This window comes from Mustela putorius, unplaced genomic scaffold (assembly GCF_011764305.1).
Source record: "Mustela putorius furo isolate JIRA1106 unplaced genomic scaffold, ASM1176430v1.1 tig00003834_pilon_pilon_pilon, whole genome shotgun sequence".
NCBI classification, from domain to species: Eukaryota; Metazoa; Chordata; class Mammalia; order Carnivora; family Mustelidae; genus Mustela; species Mustela putorius.
In genome coordinates, this window is record NW_025421987.1 from 84,055,228 (window position 1) to 84,062,045 (window position 6,818).

The following is a 6,818-nucleotide window of genomic DNA, read 5'->3' on the forward strand; positions in this document are numbered from 1 at the left end:
AGTTCCTTCATTTAGGTATCACATATAAATTATATCATACAGTAGTTGTCTTTCTCTGACTTATCTCTCCTAATGTAATGTTCTCAAGGTCCACCCATGCTGCTGCAGAGGGCAGGATACTCTTCTTTTTCATGGCTGAATAATATTCCATTGTGTTTATGTACTGCATCTTTTTCATTCATCTGTTGATGGGCATTTGGGTTGTTTTCATATCTTGGCTATTGTGAATAACGGTACGGTAAACAGGGGAATGTATATATCTTGTTGAAATCCTGTTTTCATTTCCTTTGGGAATTGCTGAAGCATATAGTAGATCTGTTTTTAAATTTGGGGGGAACCTTCATATTGTTTTCCATAGTGATCAGACCAATCGACATTCCCTCCAACAATATGAGGATTTCCTTTTCACCACATCCTTGCTAGTACCTGGAGTCAGACGCGCTACCGTTGCGCCACGAGGTCCTTCCTTGCTAGTACCTGTTGCCTCTTTGTCTTCTTGGTGATAGACATTCCAGCAGGTGTGAGGTGACATCTCATTAGGGTTTTGATTTGCATTTCCCTGATGACTAGTGGTGTTGAGCATCTTTTCATGTGCCTATTGACCATTTTGGTGTTCTTTTGGGGGAAATATGCCTTTTTAGTTCTTTTGCCCATTTTTTAATCAGATTGCTTTTTGTTGTATAAGTTCTATGTATATTTTAGATATTAACCCTTTATCCAATATATCATTCACAAAAAATGTTCTCTCATTCTGTAGGTTGCCTTTTCATTTTATTAATTGTATCTTCTGCTGTGCAGATACTTTTTCATTTGAAATAGTCCCATTTGTTTATTTTTACTTTTGTTGCTTGTGTTTTTGGTGTGATGTCCAAAAAAATCATTGCCAAGACCAGTATTGATGAGCTGCTTCCTTACATTTTTCTTCTAGGAATTTTATGGTATCAGGTATATGTTTAAGTCTTTGATTCACTTTAAGTTAACTTTTTAAAGATTTTATATATTTATTTAACAGAGATTACAAGTAGGTGGGGGGTGGGGGAAGCAGGCTCTCTGCTGAGCAGAGCCCATGTGGGGCTCGATCCCTGGGCCCTGGGACCATGACCAGAGCCAAAGGCAGAGGCTTTAACCCACTGAGTCTCCCAGGTGCCCCCATTTTAAGTTAATTTTTATGAGTGGTATGAGACAGTCATTCAGTTACATTGTTCTGCATATGTCCTCTAGTTTTTCCAGCACCCTTTTTTGAAGGGACTATAATCTTCCCACTGAGTGTTCTTCGTTTCCTTGTTGAATATTAGTTAACATGCTGGGATTTAATTCTGGGCTCTCTATTCTGTTCCACTGATCAATGTGTCTGTTACTTTGCCAGTACCATACTGTTTTTATTAGTATGGCTTTGTAGTATGATTTGAAATCTAGAGGTGTAGTACCTCAGACTTTGTTCATTTTTCTCAGGATTGCTGTGGCTATTTGGGGTTTTTTACGGCTCCACACAAAATTTAGAATTGTTTCAGGGGCCCCTGGGTGACTCAGTGGGTTAAAGCCTCTGCCTTTGGCTCAGGTCATCATTCCAGGGTCCTGGGATGGAGCCTCACATCGGGCTCTCTGCTCAGCAGGGAGCCTACTCCCTCCTCTCTCTGCCTGCCTCTCTGCCTACTTGTGATCCCTGTCAAATAAATAAATAATCTTTTTTTAAATGTAGGTTTGTTTCTTTTATTTCTGTGAAGACTGCCTTTGATATTTCAATGGGAATTGCATTGAATCTGTAGATAACTTTGGGTAGAGTCGACATTTTAACAATTCCTATCCCCACACATGGAAACCTGTCCATTTGTTTGTGTCTTATTCCATTTCTTTCAGCAAAATCTTGTAGTTTTCATTGTACATATTTTTTACTTCCTTGGTTAACTTTATTCTTAAGTATTTTATTGTTTTTGATGCCACTGTGAATAAGATTGCTTTCTTTATTTTTCTTTTTCAGATGTTTCATCAATAGTTCAAAGGAATGCAACTGATTTCTGTATGTTGATTTTGTATCCTGCCATTTTACTAAAATCATTGATTAATTCCAACAGTTTTTGGACTAAATTTTTGGGATTTTCCATATACAAGACCATATCAGCAAATAGTGACAATTTTATGGCTTTTTGATTTGGGTGTCTTTTATTTTTTTGTCTTGCCTAATTGTTCTAGCTAGTACTTCAGTACTACATTGAATAGGAGTGTTGAGAGTGGGCATCCTTGTCTTGTTCCTGATCTTAGAGAAACACTTTTGATTTTTCTCCATTGAGTATATGTTAGCAGTAGTTTTGTTGTACATAATCTTTATTATGATAAGTTCTTTTCTATACCCAATCTGCTATGAGTTTTCAATCATGAAAGTTATATTTTGTCAAATGCTTCTTCTGTACCTATTGGTCATGTGATTTTTATCTTTCATTTTATATATGTGATACATTATATTTATTGATTTACATACCTGGGACCATCCTTGCATCCCTAGAATAAATTCCACTCAGTCATGGTGTATATAATCCTTTTAATATGTTCTTCAATTTGGTTTTCTAATATTTGGTGAGAATTTTTGCATCTATATTCATCAGGGATTTGGTCTGGTTTTGGTATCAATATAATGCTGGCATTGTGGAATGAGTTTGGAAGGTTTCCCTCCTCCTCAATATTTTAGAAAAGTTCAAAAAGCATTGGTGTTATTTCTTTAAGTGTTTTGTAGAATTCTCTAGTGAAGGCATCTGGTCCTGGAGTTTTCTGATTATAGATCCAATCTCTTTACTATTGGTCTGTTTGGTTTTTTTATTTTTTCCTGATTCAGTCTTGCTAGGCTGTATGTTTGTAGAACTCTATCAGTTTCTTTGAGATTATGTAGTTTGTTGGCATACAATTGTTCATAGTAATCTCATGATCCTTTGTAATTTTGTGGCACCAGTTGTATTATCTCTTCTTTCATTTCTAATTTTGAGTCTTCTTTCTCTTTCTTAGTCTAGTAACAGTTTGTCAATTATTTATCTTTTCAAAGTACCAGTTGCACTGATCCTTTTCATTGTTTTTCTGGTCTTTCATTTATTGTAACCGTCTCTCAAAACAATGTACTACTTAAAATATAACCCATGAGAAATTGTACTAGCCTGGCAAGGATGCTTGAATGTTACCTTAAGAAAAACATGCATTAGCAACAGGTCTCTGGGGGAGAAGATGATTAATGTCTAAGAAGCAGAGCATCCGAGATCACCTGGCCCTGCTCTGGGTGGAACACTGCCTGCTTCATTTTTTGATGTTATCTCCCCTGCAGGGGAGACAGCCTACCGTTAATCAGTTATTCAAGATAATCAATCCCCTTAAATGTGCTTGCTCAACTATAAATTCTATACTACTTGACCATATATATCCTACTCTCCTGGCTTATCTGTAAGATTTATAATCAATGTATAATGCATATTCCTTCTTGTTTATCTACAAGGCATATGGTTAATGTATAGCCCTCTTTTGCTCCTTTCTTAGTTATCTTGTATCTAATAACTACAGGACTGAGGAGTTGTTTGGGGCGACAGTCTTTTCTACTGCCGACCCCTGTTCCCATTCTCTTGCAGCTGACTTTTTGGTTGTGCCTCATTCTTCTCCCGTGTGCCTTCAGGAAGCAGCAATTTATTTCTACTCTGATCTTTATTATTTTGTTCCTTTTGTTAACTTTGAACTTAATTTGTTCCTTTTATAGTTCCTTGAGGTGTAAAGTTAAGATCTTTCTAATTCCTTAATATACATGTTTATTGCTCTGAAATTTTAGAATTATTTTTATTATACTCCATATTTGATATGTTTTATTTCTATTTTCATATGTTTAGTTATAGTTTTTTACCTCTTTTCTTTTTTAGTAGGCTCCATATCCAGTGTGGGGCTTGAACACACTACTCTAAGATCAAGAGTCACACACACCACCAACTGGGCCAGCCAGGTGCCCCTTACTTCCCTTTTGATTACTTCTTTGACTCATTGACTATTTAGAAGTGTGTTGTTTAGTTTGTATATATTTGTAGATCTCACTTTTCTTAATTTCTAGTTTTATACCATTGTGGTCAGAAAAGATAGTTATTATGGTTTCAATCTTCTTAAATTTGTTAAGAAATGTTTTGTGTCCTGTCTAACCTGGAGAATATTCCATGTGCACTTGAGAAGAATGCATTCTGCTGCTGTTGGATGTAATGTTATGTATGTATTAGTTAAGTCCATTTGTTTTAATATGTGGTTCAATTCTAACATTCTTGTTGATTTTGTCTGCTTAATCTATCCATTGCTCATAGTGGGGTATTGAAGTCCCCTACCATTATTGTAATGTTATATATTTCTCTCTTAAGATCTGTTAGAATTTGCTCAATATATTTTGGTGCTTGGGTGTTGGGAATATGTATATGTATGATTGTTATATCTTCTTGATATATTGATATATATCTTCTTGATATATATTGACCCCTTTATCATTATCTAATGACTTTGGTTTTTGTTACCCTTTTTTGCTGGAAGCCTATTTTGTCAAATATGAGTATGCCCAGCTTCCTTTTGGTTTCCATTTGCTTGGAATATCATCTTCATTTTGAGCCCGTGTGTGGTTTTAGAACTAAAATGAGTCTCCATTAAACAACATACAGTTGAATCTTTTTTTTTTTTAATCTTTCCAGCCACTCTGTTTTGATTGGTGAGTTCAATCCATTTACATTTAGAGTGATTATTGATTGGTAAGAATTTACTTCTGCCATTTTATCTTTTGCCTTCTGGTTATTTTATTTCTCCATTTTTCCCCCCTTGTTTCTACCTTTGTTAAGTTTGTGGCTTTTTAATGGTAATTTGCTCAGGTCCCTTTTTTTTTTTTTTTTGGTATTTCTGCTCTAGAATTTTGCTTTGTGGTTATCATAAGGCTTACATACAACTTACCATGGCCCTTTTTTGGCTGATAGCAATTTTTGTTCATTTGCCTTTTTCACCCTTTATTCCCAAGTTTAGTAATGATATTTTAAAAGTTCTTTTCCTTTTATCTTTGTGTTATAAATTGTTTAATATACTATTCTAAAAAAGGACTATGGCTTTCTATCATTTTAATCGGCATTTTGTGTATTTCCTTCATTTCCTCTTGAAAAGCTCCCCTCAACGTTTAAGACAGGTCGAGTCATTGTGAGCCCCATCAGTTTTTGTTTATCTGGAAAAGCCTTTATTTGTCCTTCAGATTTGAAGGATAATTCGCCAGGTAGAGTCTTCTTGGCTGGAAGTTTTTATTTTTTGTTACTTTGAATATATCATTTTACTCTCACCTGACCTGTCGAGTTTCTGCTGAGAGATCTGTTGATAGCCCAGTGGGTTCCTTTGTAGGTCACTGTCTTTATTCCCCTCCCTTCTTTTAAAATTCTTTATCATGGACTTTCGACAGTTTTAACTTAATGTGTCTTCAAGGTCTTTTTGTGTGGAGATAAGGTGTCCTGTTAGCCTCATGGGCTTGCATGTCCAGTTCCAGCCCTAGGTTTGAAAAATTGGGTATTATTTCTTTAAATAAGCTCTCTGCTCCTGTTTGTGTACCATTAATCTTGTGTTGGCTCTCCTAATGCGGTTTGAAAGTTTCCCTAGGGTCTCTTCATTTAAAGAAAAAAAAAATCTTTCTCTTCCATCCGAAACATTTCTGTATTCCTATCTTTGAGTTCACTTCTTCTCTTTTCCAACTGGGCCACTCTATTTCTAATGCTTTCTAACGCATTCTTCATCTCATGGATTGAGTTCTTTAGCTCCAGGATTTGATTTTTGTTTTTAGAATTTCATTCTCTTTGGTAAAGTACTCCTGTTCATTAATTTTATTCCTGGGATAATTATACTGCCCCCTGAAATTTCTTGTATGTTATTGAATTTCTTGATAACAGCTATTTTAAAGCCTTTATCAGATACCAGTATTCCATGTCTTTGGGTTCAGTTGCTGAGAAAAGTCATTTTCTTTTTATGATACCATATTTTTTTGTGATTCTTCCTGGTGTTTGATGACGAGTGCTCTATCACCACATCTGAAGTAGCACAAACACCATTCATATTTAGGTAAACCTTTGTTTATTTTGATTATAACCACCCAATAGTTCTGCAATTAGGAGCCTTTCTTTTGTTTTCCACAAGGTGGCATGATAGCACAAGTTTTCAGTTTCTTTTACCAGCGCTGATTTGTTGCTAAGGTTGGGAGCATTTGAAAAAAGAAAAAGAAAGAGAGAGCACGAAAGAAAGAAGGAAGGGAGGAAGGAAGGATAGGAAGGGAGGGAGGGAGGGAAAGAGAAAGAAAGAAAAGAAAGAAGAAAGGTAGGTAGAGAAGGAGGAAGGAAGGAAGAGAGGAAGGGTGGGTCGGTGGGTGGCAACAGCGTCAGGGAAGGGGGGGGGTGTTTGATGTCTGTGGCTTTGGGTGCACCCACAGCCCCACAGAGGGATGTTCTCCGAGGTTCACAGGCAGTCTTCTTGCCATAATCCCAGGGCAAACAGCAGGAAATGCATTCCTTCAGTTCTCTTTACATTCTTCCTTTTCCCTACCCATCCGAGTCACTGTAAGCTGTCCTCAGAGCAACCAGTTTCTCTAGCTGCAGCATGTGTAGCCAGGTAGACCCCCCCACTCACCATTTCCACCCTCCTCATCCACTGCCAGAAAGGTGGTGCTGGTCTGCTGCCGCCTACCACTCCCTGGATCCTCAGCCTCCTCTGAGGTGCACAGGCTCCTGGATCTTTTAGGAGTGTCCCTTTTTTGTATGCAGAGGCCCTTTTTTGGGGGGTTATGGATGTGTGATTAGTTGTAAATT